General features: G+C 35.4%; 2 long non-coding RNA genes across 3 annotated transcripts in view; one reads left to right on the top strand and one right to left on the bottom strand.

Moving 5' to 3' along the window:
- LOC112661866 (uncharacterized) overlaps positions 1-6,028 on the bottom strand; it is a 28,847-nt gene extending 22,819 nt beyond the window's left edge. For both annotated transcript variants that reach the window (XR_007407572.1, XR_003138050.3), the window contains exons 1-2: positions 5,919-6,028; positions 3,696-3,903 (exon numbers count right to left, since the gene is read on the bottom strand). This is a non-coding gene — a long non-coding RNA (uncharacterized LOC112661866). The remainder of the gene's footprint in view (positions 1-3,695; positions 3,904-5,918) is intronic.
- On the top strand, positions 5,819-16,647 carry LOC112661867 (uncharacterized). The gene is made up of 3 exons (XR_003138051.2): positions 5,819-5,903; positions 11,569-11,693; positions 15,850-16,647. It is a non-coding gene; the product is annotated as an uncharacterized LOC112661867 (long non-coding RNA).
- Positions 16,648-17,516: the final 869 nt, after the last annotated feature.

Raw genomic sequence — 17,516 nt, 5'->3', positions numbered from 1 at the left:
TACTACACCAACTGAGTCAGCCAAGCACCCCTTTAATACAAAATACAAAGAGTCTAAGAGGGGAAAAAGTAACCGGACCTATGTATTATAACAGACCGATGGCAACATAATGTGGGATTCCATGATACGTATTAGTGTCTAATTTCTTGTTACCACAGGGAAATAACAGAAGTAAATAATATGATTACATGATATTCTCATATTTTAAACATCTTGAAAAACATATCCCATAATAGCACTTCTTATCTGAAAGGGGAGAAGACTATTATCACTCAGAAAATGAATGAGTAAACTGAAAATGCAATAGAGTAATGCTTTTTGAGATGTTTGGAGTGGAAATATCTCATAATGCTCAACAAAATTTGGAGAATATTAAAAATTTGTAGTGTATGTCATAACTGTGGTATATTCAATCATAGATGTCAAATAAAAGGCAGTAAGATTCTCTTTATTTTTTTAAAGACTGATGCAATTTTATTATTTTTTAAAGATTTTATTCATTTATTCATGATAGACATAGAGAGAGAGAGAGAGAGAGAGAGAGAGAGAGAGAGAGGCAGAGACACAGGCAGAGGGAGAAGCAGGCTCCATGCAGGGAGCCCGATATGGGACTCAATCCCAGGACTCCAGGATCACGCCCTGGGCCAAAGGCAGGCGCCGAACCGCTGAGCCACCAGGGATCCCCAAGATTCTCTTTATTGGTTTTTACTGCCTCTACTTCCTAGACAATGCATCAACCAACAAGCCATTTATTTTTTAAAAATTTCAGATATTGAAATAAAATCTTGATCAATTTGAAAAAATATTTCATTCTTTTTTTTTTTTGTTTAACATAACTTGAACATTATGAAAGAAGTTCACCACCGTTAAGGAACTTCTCTTTTATAACTGGTCTAAATGTTAAGAATTAGAACTTTACTAGCTTGAAGCTTATTTCAGAGGGAGTTTAAAAAGAGTTTCACAAATCATTTTCTTAGTTTCAACAAAACCTTGAAGGCTTGAATTTAATTGAAAATGTTAAAGTTTCATTTCAGGCTTCAGAGATCAAATCTTCTGAGAAAAGGAGGGCAATTTAAAGACAATTACGTTCTTGGGAATGTAATATGAAATCATCCTTATTTTCAAATTAAGGATTTCCATATTAAGATCACCTCTAGATTGGTGGCTGGTAAATAGTACATTGCTGACATGAGTACCTGAGGGTACCTTTAAAGCAGCTATAAGTTAATCAGTTCCTACCACATGCTGGCTCTCCACTGAAGAACAATGTTTTGTCTAAATTTAAAGGGACTCTACATTCTACTCTTCAAATTAATTGCAGCTATGCTTACACTTCTCTCTACTGCACAGCTGTGGTGATGTGGTAAATGTCTTAGACTCGTAATCAGAAGTCTGAACTTCAAGTCTCAGTTCTACTAATTTACTGGATATTTTATCTTGCACATCTTTTTTAAACCAAGTGAGTCTTATCATCTCTAAAATTTGTAAGGGTATGTCTCCACTACGTATTCCTTAATTCGTCCTATACATTTTTAGTCTTCTTTCTCTTCAGAGTATAGTTTTAAAGATAAAATTTAATTATCTACATAATTAAGCCTTTTTTAAAATATTTTTTTAAATTTATTTATTCATGAGAGACACAGAGACACAGGCAGAGGGAGAAGCAGGCTCCATGCAGGGAGCCTGATGTGGGACTCGACCCTGGGTCTCCAAGGTCAGGCCCTGGGCTGAAGGCAGCGCTAAACTGCAGAGCCACTGGGCTGCCCTACATATTTAATCCTATGTAAGTGTTTAAAGATGGCAATTTTCTGATGTATACATAAACTACAAAATTCAGGGATGATCAATGGTTGTAGACCAATTCTACTATACGATGGTTAATTTTATATGTCAACTTGATGGGCCGCAGTGCCCAGATATATGGTCAAATGTTATTCTGAATATTTCTGTGAGAGTTTTTGGAGATGAGATTAACATTTAAATTGTTGGAATTTGAGTAAAGCAAATTGCCCTCCATAATGTGGTGTGCCTCATGCAAATCAATTGACGATCTGAATAGAACAAGAGACTGATCTCCCCTAAGTAATCAGGAATCCTACAGCAGAAAGCCCTCAGATTTGATCTGTAGCATGGACTCCTCCCTGATCTCCACCCTGTTGGCCCATCCTGCAGATTTTGGACTTTTCCGCCTCTATAATTGTGTGATCCAATTTATTAGAATCTATTTAGATATCTATCTATCTATCTATCTATCTATCTATCATCTATCATCTATCTATCATCATCTATCTATCACCTATCTCCTATTTGTTCTGTTTCTCTCGAGAACCTTGACTAGTACATACTGCAAAATTAAACACTAAAACTGATAGAAATTGCATTATATAATGTTGAAGTGTTATTACTTAAAAATATTGCCTTTCAATTAATTTTTATTTTCTTATTTATGATATATGGTAGATGATACTCACTTCCTCAGATAAGCATCATTCTTATGATATGCTCTTGATTGAAACAGATTCCTAACCCCAATCTTAGGACAGAGGTCTAGATCTTTTTTTTAAGTTTAAGCAGATCATTCACTTAAAGCAATACTCTGTCTACTCTTGAATACCTTGACATATTCCTTGTACTAAAAAGCGGTATGTCTACCGTTTTATTAAGTTTCCTCCATTAGAATAGAACATTCCTGGTAAGAGTATGGATATTGTCACTCATTTGTACCATTCAGCAGGCCAGATATTATTTGAGATCAACTCTGTTCCCACAATGACTTCCATCAGAATTATAATATTTGAATCCAGTCACATTTAAAAATGTCCCCATCCTTTTATTCCTTGGGGAGATATCCCTTCTATCCTCAACAAATTCTTATGCTCTCTTATTTTCTCATCTTCTTGCAGCACTGACTCAGAGGCTTCCCAGTAGTGATTTCCCTTGGCTCTTAGGAACCCTTGCAAAGTTGTAAATAAACTTGCCCAGTCACTCCCCCCCACCCCTCACCCTTCACACAAAGCTCGGCCAACTGCTTGCTCTGATTGAAACATTGATCTCTCCTGAGAACACATTCTCCTATGGTCCTCCACTGTGGAATTACTACCATCAAACATGATCCACACAGCAAGGAGTGGATTTTGAGGTTCGCTCCATCATCATTTCTTCTTCTGTTTTCTGCACATGCTCTTATGAGTTTCCAGCAGTCTGGCTGTAAACCTTTTGTCTTCTCTAATCCAGTAGGTACACTTCATTCCAGGACATCTCTCAGGTAATCAGAAACATTCTCCTGTCATGTCTCTGAATGTCTATGATAGCTTAGGGACAGTTTAACAACCAATTTAGGTCTATCACAAAACTATTTTCAAAACTCATGGAATACATGCACTGCTATGGAAGTTGCTTATATTATCACAGCATCTTCTGACCTTTCCTCCCTCCTACAATCTATTGGGATTATCTAAACTTCCCTGAACCAATGCTATAACTAATTTCTCTGCTACTAGCCCTGGGAGGTTAATCACTATTGGAGGAAAATATATGGTTATGTAGACTCGTGAAAAAACAAATATGTGGACTAACTACAGCCAGAATTTTAGGACCACTAAAATTTATTTTATTGTTTAAGTGCCTCAATCTCTTATTCCCACCAAGACTATATTACAAATATTTACCATGATCCACAATACTTTGATCATTACCTTGCCTCATGCCTTATAGGGAAAATTGGAGCTCTTAGGTGAAATCTATCACAAGAGAAAAACTTCACTAACACTTGAATACATATTTCCTTTCCCTTAGCCTTAGAAGATAAAGTTTACTTGATGGTTCAGGATAATTTATATCTTCAATACACCCATTTGGCCTCACTCCTTTTTGTCTGTGTTGAAGTACGTTTAAGTCTTTATCCTTAGGAAGACAGGAAAACAAAACAAAATTAAATCTTCCCTTTACCCTCAGCCTCCTCCTAGTACTGTTCTGCCTCTTATTATTCTCATGCAGCTGTTCACAATCTATATTTACATTTATTGATCTCAAGTCTTCACTTCCCCCTAATGCTCTAAACCCTCCAATCTAATGCCAACCCTCATCACTTTACTAAAAATGTTGTTAGAGGCACCAATGTTTACCCACTATAAATTTAGGTTACATTTTCAACTTATGATCTGAGACTTTTTTTTATGCTCTTGGGTCTATTCATTTCATCCTCTGTCTCTCTTTACCCGAACAAATATATTTGTTGGCAATATCTTAGTGAAAATTACTGTGCCTGCCAGTAAAGATTAACCCTAGTTGCTGCCCTCAGAAAATTTATTCTCAGTATCTATGTGGCTCAGTCAGTTAAGTGTCTGACTCTTGATTTCATCTCAGGTCATGATCTCAGTCACAAGATCCAGCCTTGCATTGGGCTCTGTGCTCAGCAAGGGATCTACTTGACATTCTCTCCTTCTCTCTCTCCCCCTCTATCCTTCCCTCCGCTCACATGCATGTGCTCTCCCTCTCTCTCTAAAATAAATAAATAAATAAATCTTTTTTAAAAAGAAAATGTATTTCCTAGGAAGGAAAAACTGTAATTGTAGTAATTTTAAAATATAGTATTAGAGAAGGATGTAATTAACTACAGGATTCAGTAGTGCACCTAGAGAAATTTGCATTTAGTTGGTGACCTAAGGAATAGGAGGGCATGGCTTGAAACATTCTTTTTTATATATATTAAGCCCATACATTCTACATTCAAATTCTCTGACGTTCTCAATCTCTTGCAAGATTGTTAGTCTCATCTTCTAATTACTGGTATTCTTTAAATCTCAGTTCACTCCTCATCATTCTGTGCCTGGTTTCTTACTTTTATCCTCCTATGGTTTTACCCGTCACTAATTACAGTAACCAGACTGTTACCCAGACTGCCTATTATCTTTCCAACTGGCCAACTTCCTTTAAAAGAAAGGCCAAGGTGCACTTAACTCTTCTTGTCTAGATAAGTTGCAGATAGTCAATGTTCCACAAAGTCCTATATACAATACATACCTATTTCTACATTTTTTCATAATTACCGATTCATTAAACTATTTGTCATCTCAACTGTGAGTTTCTTGAGGGAAAAGATGTATTTTATTTGATTTTGTAGCTTTAAATTTCTTTAAAAGATTTATTTATTCATGAGAGACAGAGAGAGAGGGGCAGAGACATAGGCAGAGGGAGAAGCAGGTTCCGAGTGGGGAGCCTGATATAGGACTTGATCCCAGGACCCCAGGATCATGCCTTGAGCTGAAGGCAGATGCTCAACCACCGAGCCATCCAGGTGTCCCATAAATATTTTAAGTGATATCTAAATGTTGGGTACTTCATAAATTTTTCTTACATAAAATAAATTAATATGTGGACAAGCAAGGAATTGGAGAATCCTTTTTGCTAGATACACTTGCAGTTAATTTATAGGCTTGTTTACATGAATAATGTCAGTATTGGTGAATATTTAGAATTTTTAATATAGCTGGAGAATGTGATTGTCTGGAAGTAGACATGAAAAAATAGATTTTGAAAAAAGATCCAGTGTATTTTTAATTTGCAGTAATTCTTGCTGCCTTACAATCTGGGACCATATAGATGGAGGCATCTTTTGCAGTATTTTGGGAAAAGAGGTGAAGGAGGTTGCTTTGGCGAAAATTAAGTGTTTGATGTCTAGTTAAGTCTTTTAAAATTGTCTCTGACAGGAATACTTGTGAAAGCCAAAGTTCTTATTTACAAAACTCTGTTGGGGTTGATGGAGGCAAGCAAAGTTTGGTAAACAGAACACAGAGTTCTACCACAAAGCATAGAATAAGAGACAATTTCCTAGCAGGCTGGGAAAGCCTTTCCGGACTTGGGGAGAAGCCTAGAGAGAAAGAATATAAGTGACTGAGAGAGTGGTGAGTGGTTCTTACCCTCCACTGCTCTGGTGATGACACACAGATCATTGGGTAGATATGAATATCCCAGTGTAAAGTGGAATTAGTCCAATTCTCTTGATTGGAATTCTGAGAAGGGAATGTCTTGCAGAGTTTTTCACTGTAACCTGGGAAACGTGAATTAGAGATGGTAACCTTGTGTGGTTTCATGGTAGAGAGTGGAAACTGCTTATGGTCTATAGGAATCATAGCCATTCTTTAGAAAAGAGGTTAAGCCAATATTGTGCTAAAGGACCAGGGTACTGGAATAAATCCATGATTTACTGGAGTTTAGAGCCTTATAACTTCAGTACACAAGGTAACAAGACCAGGACAGTATATGTCTGGACATGCCCATGTATGTAGTGAGAACAGATATTAGTACCCAAAGGAAAATAATACTATAGCAGTGGACTCTGTTGAACTCAAGAAGAGAAGGATATGTTATCCCCTTCACCATAACTCTGGTATTACTTAAATCATGAAATTAGAGTATATTAGCAATGCATCACGATGCTTATAGTTTGTCCATCTATATTATTGCCTGTTTTTTTTCTTCCTATTTTCCTTCCTTTCTTTTTTTCTCTCATAGTATATTACAGTACATTTTAGATGTCATAGCACTGCTTCCTGTTATGGACATTCTGGGAGGCCTCTCATTCAAAATTTGATTCAGATATTGAGACTGAAGACAGCATACACACTCACACACACATCAAAAGCATATGAAAAGTTGGGTGGCTCAGTTGATTAGGTGTCTGACTCCTGGCTTTGGCTCAGGAGGTGATCTCAGGGTCCTGTGTTGGACTCCATGCTCAGCTCAGAGTCTGCTTGTCCCTCTCCCTCCCCTCCTCCCACTGCCTCTACTCTTGTGCTCAATATACATAAATAAATAAATAAATAAATAAATAAATAAATAAATAAATAAAATCTTTTTAAAAAGTGTATGAAAATGTATTAATCACATGATAAGGCATTTGGAAAGAACACATATGTTCTGAGTTGGCCTGGATATGGCTTGAGGGAACAAGGACAAAAGACTAGCTTGTGATTTTTATTGTAACCAGGGATATGGGGGCTGGGGTAGGTTTCCCACCAGTATTCATGGGCTTACATGTTTTGAATCTCCCACCACCACCAAAGAGGAGGTACTTGGGCTTTCTTATCAGTAAACTCAGAAGTGAAACCCAAAAGGAAGAAGTGAGACCCAAAAGGAAGAAGGAGCAGTGAGGCCTAGAAGATATCAGTAGTCAAACATTCCAAAATGGAGATAGGCTTTTTATTACAAAAATTATTATTATTATTTTTATTATTAAAATTATTATTATTATTACTTCACATTTTATACCACAATCAGTCCATGATTAAACCCAACAACAGAAAGAGCTTTAAAAAAATAGCTCTTTCTATCACCCATATTCACTCTATACTCCAATCTTTTCAAGTCTTTCATTTTTTCATGCTTGTTTAAAAAAGTCAGGATCCAAACAAGGTCTACAAGTTGCATTTTTATGTGTCTTAAGCCTATTTTATTCTTGAGTACCCTTTTACCCTTTATATCAATGTCATAGAATTATTACTGATATCAAATGTTTTGTAGAATGCTCCATTAAAAAAAAATCCCTAATTGTTTCATTATGTTGTCATTTAATCTATTCTTTTAATTCCAGTATTTCTGCAAACTGTCAGTTATATCTAGAAGCTTGATTAATTTGGATTCAACTTTGTGGCTAGAATATTATATACTACTTTATTGATAACATCAACTCATGGGAACATGCTACTGTTAGCTCCATTTTCAGTGATGCTAAGATTGACTGATGGGTTCTAGTGGTTAAGTCTGATCTCTCTGTTGCAATTTGAACTATGATCTTCATGTAATCTGTGGGATATAATCTGACATAGTGAAAATATCCAGATTCCCACACTACTCTACCAAGAGTGTTCTTGATAAGATTTCCAGTCATCTGGATGTCCCTAAAACAATTGGCAAGTCTTATCTCAGTCATTGCTTAACCAAACCACAGCTTTTGACACAGTTTTCTTCTCTTCTTGTGGCAAATTCTTCACTTGCCTTTCAGAGGACTGTTCCTAATTGAATCTTCTTTTTCCTTTCTGGTCTCTATGCAGATACTTTGCAGGTTTCTCCAGGTCTCCCTAACTCATAAATATTGGAGGATCCTAAAAATTTTTGGAGTCTTTTGTTTTTTGTTTTGCTTTGTTTTTACCTAGAGCAGTGATTCTAAGTGGGAGACAATGGTGCTTCCAGGGAAATTGGCAATATCTGATAACATTTTGGATTGCCACAACTATGGATTGCTCCTAGAATATTGTGGGTAGAGACCAGGGATGTTGATAAAAACCCATGATGAACAGGACACCCTTCCAAAACAAAGATTTATCCAGTTTGCCATATAAGTATTACCAAAGTTGAGAAATCCTGATCTAGACTCACTCTTTTATGATCTAACCAATCACATGGTTTTAATTATTATTAAATTATTTAATTTAATTATTATTTAAATTATTAAAGGCTGATGGCTCTAAAATTTAAATCTCCCTTGGACTCTGACTCATAAATCCACTGTCCACTCTGTGTCTCAACTTAGATGCCTAATAATAATTCTAAGCCTAATATGTACAAAAGAAATTTGATTCCCTCTAAACACACCCCAAGCCTTCTCAAGTTCAGTAAAAGACAATATACTTTAAAGATAAAAAGAAAAAAAGAAAAAAAAAAACAATTTTTGATTCTCTTTCACTTAAATCCATATGCATTCCTTCAGTGTTTCCTATTTGTTCAACCTTCAGAATCAAACCAGTTTTCATCACCATTTCTAGTCTAAGCCATTGTCATAACTTGTTTAGAATATGGCAGTGGTCACCACCTGAGCTCCATCCTTTTGACCTCAAATATATTATTTGAAATGTATCCTCCTCTAACCCACCCGGTACCTTTTAACTCTTCTCAGCTTCTGAGATTCCTGTCATGCTTTTATGTGTTTCATTTATAATGGAACATAGATATGACTTGCCTTTCATATTCATTTATTGAGGGAAGATTTGTATTAATGTATCTGGATACAACAGAATGTCCAATATATAATATATGATTGATAAGTTAGCATTTTCCTTACAATGATTATGAAGGTAAATTCTGCTTCCTAGGGAAAAAAAAGGTTATAAAACATAAAATTAAAGTTTAAAGTAAAAAAAAAAGACCCTTCTATTTAGAAAGTGATATGTAAAAAATTAAAAATATTAATTTATTATATTGGGTGAAATTATGGCAAGTTGAATTCAGTATTTACATCTAAATTTAGGGGAAAAAATCACCCTATATTTTTTTCTAATTTATTTTAATAGGCTGTTATCAGCAACAAAATATTTTAGAGGCTTTGGATATTTGTAGATGCACTAAACAACATAAAAGTTATAAAGGTTTATTTGTGCTTACCAGTTAAAGCTGATCATGTGTGACTTTAATTAAAAGTGGGAAAATGTGTTTTCTTAATGCTGCAGGGTAATTGGAAAAGATAAGAAGAAAGTTTGATAATGAAATGTGCCCTTTTTCTTACCCAGAGACAAATGCAATATATTATGAATCATATTTTTAATAAGTTTAATTCATTTGAATAGAAAATACAACCTCAGTGCTTCTTTAGTTCCCCAAATACTATTATTTTATGTCCTATTAGATATATTACATTCTGATAATCAGTAATTATTTCTATTACTTGTATAATAGCTGCTCTAATTCACAGTTTATTTTTAAAAATGCAGCTAAAATTCTTCATAATCATTCATTTAAAAGTATACCATTTGACATCTGTGCCTCTAGCAAGCTGCTAAGCTCTAAGCTCTTTTTATACAAATATATTTAGATTTTATAGACTTAATAAAAGAAACACATATTAAAAGATTGATTATAGGTAAAAGCAGTTTAGAGGCAAATAATATTTAAAGACATCACGTTGAATTATTTCCATTTAAAGTAAACAGATCTTTCATCAAAATGGAATAAATTGGCATGCCCCACTTACTGGTATTTTATTATTTAAGTATATTTCTTCACTGAATGTGAAGTCACTAAGAATTTTAATCTTTGTTTTTTTTCACACATTTTGTTCTTCCTGAGATACATGACTTAGAAAGTATAAGAAATTTATTTTAACTTTACTTGTGAAAACATTGGATAATAAATTTACTGTTCATAGTCTCAAATTAAACTAAATTTTATTACATGAGATATTAGTTTTCTAGTGCTGCCATAACAAAATACCTCAAACCAAGTGACTTAAAACAACAGAAATTTCCTCTCTCACATACCAGGCCAGAAGTCTGAAATTAAAGGGTATGTAATGACGGTTCTCTGAAGGTTCAGAGGGTAACTCTGGTCCTTGCCTCTCTTTAAGATTCTGATGGTTGCCAGCAATACTTGGCATTCTGTGGCATTCTGTGACTCCAGTCTCTGCCATTATCTTCATATGGCCATCTTCCCTGTGTATGTTTCCAAAGTTCCCTCCCCATTTAAGGTCATTGGTCAACTGGATTTAGAGCCTACTCTAAACGAATATAAACTTATCTTTAGGAACATGGGTGACTCAGTTGTTGAGTGTTGGACTCTTGTTTCAGCTCAGGACCTAACCTCAGGGTCGTGAGGTTGAGCCCCATGTCTAGCTCTGTGCTCAGTGAGGAGTCAGCTTGGGATTCTCTCTCTTCCTCTCCCTTTTCCTCTACCCCACCTCTCTTTCTCTCAAAACAAGCAAGCAAACAAACAAACAAATTTATGTTAAGTAATTACAACTACAAGAACTCCATTTCCAAAAAAAGGTGACATTCTGGGGTTCTGGGTAAACATGAGTTCTGGAAAACCTTATTAGATATATGGAGATGCTATTTAATTCAGAATAGTTTTCCTTCTGCTCCCTATCTGAAATTCATGTCTGTCCCACATGAAGAGGTCATTTAGCCTATCCCAATATCCCCCCAAATCTTAACCTAATCCAGCACAGCAGTCTACCCACCCCCTAGGTATTTCCCCCAGGACAGACATTCACCTCTTTTGCAATGCAGATAGGCTGAGAGTTTTCCAAATCATTGAGTTCCAGTTCTTTTTTGATTTGCAGTTTCTTCTATTTTTTAAAAGATTTTATTTATTTATTTATTTATTTATTTATTTATTTATTTATTTGACAGAGAGAGAGAGAGAGCAAGAGAGAGAGAGTGCACATAAGCAAGGGAGTAGGAAAAGGAGAAGCAGGCTCCCTGATGAGCAGGGAGCCCAATGCAGGGCTTGATCTCAGGACCCTGCAATCATGAACGAGCCAAAGGCATACATTTAACTGACTGAGCCACCCAGGTACCCCATAATAGTTTCTTCTTAAATTCAACCCTTTCTTTTTGCACTTTACTATAAGCAGCAAGGAGTAACCAAGTCACATCTTCTATACTTTGCTTGGAAAATCTCAGCTAAAAATCAAACTGGTTATAAGTTCTACTTTTCACCCAATACTAGAACACAATTTAGCCTTTTTTTTGCTATTTATTAAAAAGAGTCGTTTTCCTTTAATGTCTATCAACATGCATCTCATTTCTATGTGAGACATCACCAGAAGCACCTTTAATTTTATACTTCTACCAACAGTCTGTCCCTGACGATGTATGTGTTCTTAAAGATGGATGCTTATTTGCAACTCTCCTCACTTCTTTTTCTGAGCTCTCAGCAGGATGGCCTTTAATGTCTACGTTTCTACCAACAGTCTTTTTAAGGTAACCTAGGCAATTTTATCATCTACCTCAAAACTCTTCCAGCCCTTACCCATTATCCAATTCCAAAGTCATAAGGCCTTCAACTGATTGGAGGAAAACTACCCATATTATGGAGGGTAATCTATTTTACTTGAAGTCAAGTGATAGTATAATTTTATGTTTTGGAAAAAACTCAAGTCTTCTTCCTGTGTTTCTCCATTATTCTCACTACTACTACACTCACATCTGACACCAGATGTGTGTGAGGTTTCCTTCAGCAAGCACTTTTCTGCAACACCAGACTAGTGTCCTACAATTTAACTCCATTGTGAGACTATTTACCTGGCGAAGGTGTCAGATCCCACAGGTTTAATGAATTTGACCCACAAGGCTGCTCTCACCCCAGTTGTGCTTCTGACCTACTGGCTATAAATGAAGTTCCCATGTGGTTCCCATGAGCCACCCCTCACTCTCAAGTAATTTGCAAGACTAGCTCACAGAATTTAGGAATACACTTACATTTACCAGTTTATTAAAGCATATGGTAGAGGGTAGAGATGAATAGCCCCATGAAGTAATACATAAGGCAATGTCTAGGAGGGTTCCAAGCTCAGGAACTTCTCTTTCTGTGGAATTCAGGTACATCACTCTGCTGGTATAAGGATGTATTTATCAATCTGGAAAGCACTTTTTAGATTTTTATGGAGGCTTTGTCGTGTAGGCCTAATTGATCATTACCTCCATTTCTAGCCTTTCTCCCTTTCCAAGACAATAGAGGTGAGGCTTAAAATTCCTAGCTCCTAATTATGACTTGGTCTTTCCAGGGACCAGCCCTCATCTAGGAGCCATCCAGGAGCCCACCTATAGTTGCTTCATTAGAACAAAGACACTCCAATCACCCAGGGAATTACAAGGATTATAGGAGCCCTGGATCAAAAACAAAGTAAAAGGGATGCCTGGGTGGCTCAGTGGTTGAGTGTCTGCCTTCAGCTTGGGGTGTGATCCCCAAATCCTGGGATGGAGTCCCACATCAGCCTGCATCTTCCTCTACCTATGTCTCTGCCTTTCTCTCATGAATAAATAAAGTTAAAAAAAAAAAAGGTCAAAGACCAAATATTAGAATAAAAGATATTCCCAGTTCTCTTATCACTTAGGAAATTATAAGAGGCAGGAGCCCTGTGACAGGAACTGGGGGGGCAGAAATCAATAAATACTATTATATCATACCACACCTACAAAATACCTTCATAGCAGCAATCAGATTAGTGATGATTAAATAAATGACTGAATACTGTAGTCTAGCCGTGTGGACACATAAAGTTGGCCATTACACATGATACACAACTTCTGTTATTTATTTTATTTATTTATTAAAGATTTTATTTATACATGGGAGACACACAGAGAGAGAGAGGCAGAGACATAGGCAGAGGGAGAAGCAGGCTCCAGGCAAGGAGCCCAATCCCCAGACTCAATCCCCAGACCCTCGGATCAGACCCTGAGCTGAAGGCAGACACTCAACCGCTGAGCCACCCAGGTGTCCCACAAGTTCTGTTGTTTAAATGTACACATTAAAGCTTTATTGTAAAATGATTCATGTTCAAAATAAGTTTTTGAGAAAAAAACAGAATTTTGTAAGCCACTCATATTGAGGTAAATTTTAAAAATGTTATAAAATTAAAGCTAACGACACAGAATGTATTTACTATTGTGTCTAAAATTGAGGTTATTTGTAACACTACATTCTTTTGTCACCTACACAACTTTGTATCACATTTTAAACTTAATTTACTTTAAACTTAAATTAAATTAAGGCTAAGAATTTTATAAAATGCATTTTGTCCTTAACTTTTATGTTGTTAATGGTCCCAATTTCTGTTTTGCTACTAGAATCATTCCTTTGTTTTAGGATTCGATTCTAGCTAGCTCTAAAGTATTTCAATTATTCTGTTTACAAAATAAACAAAATAAACTCATGAGGGGCTTACATTCCATGACAAACACTGGAAGACTGATGAGTGGTTCTATAATTACTTACTCTACATACATATTCTAACTCTATCCTCTATATCCTATGGGTAAAATAGCATAATATTTTCTGAATCTATAAAATTATAGAAGTTTTAATTTAAAATCAAGCTAGTCAACTAGGAAAACATTTGATAATAGGAAGTTATTCTCTTACTATGGACTCTCATTTCATAGATTTAAAGACACTCATTTTTTACTTAATTCATGTTCATTTGCAAATATAACTTACAAAATAAACAATTTAGCATGACTGAGTTTATGTATGCATTCCAAAGGATAAATATCGTTTGAATCATTTTGTAAGGTGCAAATGAGTGCACAATAAATGGATTTCCTTTTGACCTTGTTACTTTTCTAATTACTGTACCTGAATTGGTCATCCAGGAAGTAAATGATAATCATTTTGCAGGCCAGGTGCCCCCATGCATTACATGAACTGCTTACTGTTTGGCAAGCAAAAGATATGGGATGTGCAGGGAGAGTTTCTAGCAGCATAGCTGGACAGGGACATTAGAGCAGCACTATTGTTGCATTTTAAATGATATAATGAGAAAATAAACGTAAACATAATAAATAAACATAAGGAATCACTAGACCTTGGGATAAATACTCAAGAATTCTCATTATTATTCTGTTCCTTGTGAGTGATTCTGATGATATTATAATGCTTATATCAATATTTTGTTGTTAATAACTTCCATATATTTATGTGGTCTCCTAATCAGAGGAACTAAAACATTCATAAAGAGCAAACATTTATTAAATCCTTTCTAATGTCCTCAAGATGGTGTTAACTCTTATTACAGATATAGAAACAAGGCTTCTGTGTTAAGTGAGAAGGAAATTCATCCTAGTAGTTGTCTAAGTAGTTCCTATGGGAAAAAGAAAACAAAACAAAATGTTTGATTCCTCTGGGAAACCCACTTGACTTAGAATCTTTTTCATTTGGAACAAGTTAACTTACTCCTTTGCCTGTTTCTATACTATAATACGGGAATAATAATAACATCTATTCTTAAGAAATAATAATGAAATAATTAAGATAATATAAATGAAACATTCTTAATATTGTCTGGCATGAAATACTCGGTAGATATTAGCTTCTAAATGTCAACATTCAGAAAATCTGGTGGCAACCCTCTCGGGTCACTTTCCTCTTCAGGAGCTTTGTAGTATCATTCAATAAGCTCTGCTATCACTCAGTCAACCTTGCTGTGCACCACTCTTCATTTGGTCTACCTCCTCATTCTTTGAAGTGCTGTGACCAAGAACCACAGGCAATAAAAGAAAAGAATTCCAGTCACTTGCTGACACTATCCACAATATAAATACATGAATGATTTAAAAACAAATTTGCAAACAGATTGAACCAACCTGTGATATTAACTGATAAATATTAACAAATGGTGTTTCCACTCATGTAGGCATTATAAGCTTCATTTTTGTGACAGGAATATTTCTGCCAATTAATAAAAAATAAGTGTCAGAGTAGAGTGGTGTAGAGAGATGCAAAAGGAATGCATATACCTTTGAACTAATCCTAGCATGAAATTCATGTTAGCCTCAAAGAAGTTGCATGCTCAGATCCACCCTGCAAGATATACAACAAGAGAACAGCTGGTTACCTACAAGGACTAAAACTGACAACCACTGAGCAACACAACTCTGGCAAAAATATAGATAATATGCAAAGGGAACCCTGATTAAAACTCAATTTATAGTTTCAGAATGATTGCAAATACTACTCCATGGAAGGGAAACAAAAGTCTAATTTTCTTAACTAGACTTTCAAAATAATTTCATAATTATGCATTTACTCATTTACTTGATGTATTAATAGGAAGAAAGTGTCATGGATAAAAAAATTAAATATTTATAGATTACCTAACAAATACAAAAATGATTAAAAATAAATCAAATTAGACACATTTTGTCAAAATCTAGAAAGAAATATCACATTTTTGACCCTCAAGATGCTCTGGATTTCCAGATGTTTACCAATTTTTTTGCCTTCTAGCCTTAAAAATAATTGAAATGTCTATAGTTTATCATTCAGTAGATAACTAGCTGCTTTTTTTTATTACTCAAATTGTCAGGGTGAATCATGTGATAAAATATCTTGTTGACTACTTGCTTTTCTTTTCAGCTGATTGTGTTGGTGCTGTCAAGTCTTCAGTTAGCAAACTATGAAGAAGCAAGAGGACCTCTTTGCAAACTCTAATTCCTAAACAAAGGCCTTGTATAAAAAGAAAGCTCAATGCTCTTCTGTTACTGAGAACATTGGTAGTCAAAACTATTTCCATGATGTCAGTTCAGCTCCATGTAAAGCAAAACATTTAATTAATTACATAAAAAAGTTTCTTTTCCCATATAGATATCCCTCATTTCAGGACTGAAGGTGTATGGTGAAACTTCACTTTGTGTTTTGCAATCACCAAAAACTTTTGAGTACCCTTTCTACATTTATGGAAAGAATGATCTGTCCCCATGTGTTCTGAAATACACACCAGAAAGTACTTTTAGCCTTCTCTTGTACTAGATCATAAGCACTGTGGCCTGGCTCCTTTTATCAGGCTGATGGGTAAGATTTTGATTTAGAAGTAAGACGAGTTCATTCCAGCAAGGGTAGGGTCAGAGACCTGTCTTTCAACTCAGCAATGACAGAGGCAGAATTGGTGCTATTTGATCCCAGGCCTGATTGCTGCTCTCAATAGCTGCAGCAAAAATGTCTTTGGGGTTGCAGTGGAGTATTCTTGGATGGTCAGGGGTAAAGCCTAATCTTATGTCTTCCTGGAGATAAGGTAGACTACATAACATCTTTCAATGTTTCTTTTTCCCTTAAACTAGATCAGATCTTATTGCTTGTAACTAAGTACTGGATAGAGTAAATGGACATGGAGTCATCAAATACATCATTCTCATTGTGCCTGGCAAAATGTAATGTTCAGAGACTGGTTTTATTTCTCCAAGTTTCATAGCCAGGTAGGAATACAGCCTATGTTTTTCAAATGTAAACATTGTGCGCACATGATTTTTTTAAAAACCAGATTCTTTTAAATATCTGAAAATATGGGTATTTTAGTAAATACTCCAAAGGAAAACAACTATGTGATTCTATTTTGTCTTATCAACATAGTTAAAATTGATCAAAAAATAAATTCTTTTGTGGGATTAGAGTGACAGAGAAAGAAACCCATCACATCTTATGCCAATGAAAGCTCCTCAGATTTTTAATCATTTGTTACAAAAAGAACTGGCTAGATTTGCTTAACTATCAACTCAATAGACAGATAAGGGGCAAAGCAAGGCAGGGAGTGCTATCTACTTTCCATTACTCTCTGGGCCTTTTAAAAACTATTATAGTAAAGCGATACGAAAAAATGTTTCCTTTGGGTCCACAGTTACTACACTTTAAACCTATTATTTCTTTAAAGAGAAATGATAAACTGCAGGAAATTATTTATAGGCTCAGATCGTCCTTCTCTATAATATGTGACTTGCTCCCCTGACCTGAAGGTCGGTTGTCTTGGGTCTTTTTAAAGCTATGGATGAATGAATTTTTGAGCTAAGAATCATATTATGGTAAGCATCTTTCTCCTTGAATACTTTTCATTCAGCTCTCAGCTCTCTAAATCAGGATGTATTAGATTAGAAATGCTTTAGAAATTCTCAAAGGTTATAACTGCATATGTGAAGAAAAATGATCTTAAAGATAGCTAAGGACTAAGCCACATATCAAAACCAACACTTGCACTGCTCTGAGAAGCAAAATGGCTGCCCCCGCACTCTATAGAGCAAGTAATATAACTCACA

This window comes from Canis lupus, chromosome 31 (genome assembly GCF_003254725.2).
Source record: "Canis lupus dingo isolate Sandy chromosome 31, ASM325472v2, whole genome shotgun sequence".
In the NCBI taxonomy this organism is placed as follows: domain Eukaryota; kingdom Metazoa; phylum Chordata; class Mammalia; order Carnivora; family Canidae; genus Canis; species Canis lupus.
This window is presented reverse-complemented; position numbering and strand designations above follow the sequence as displayed.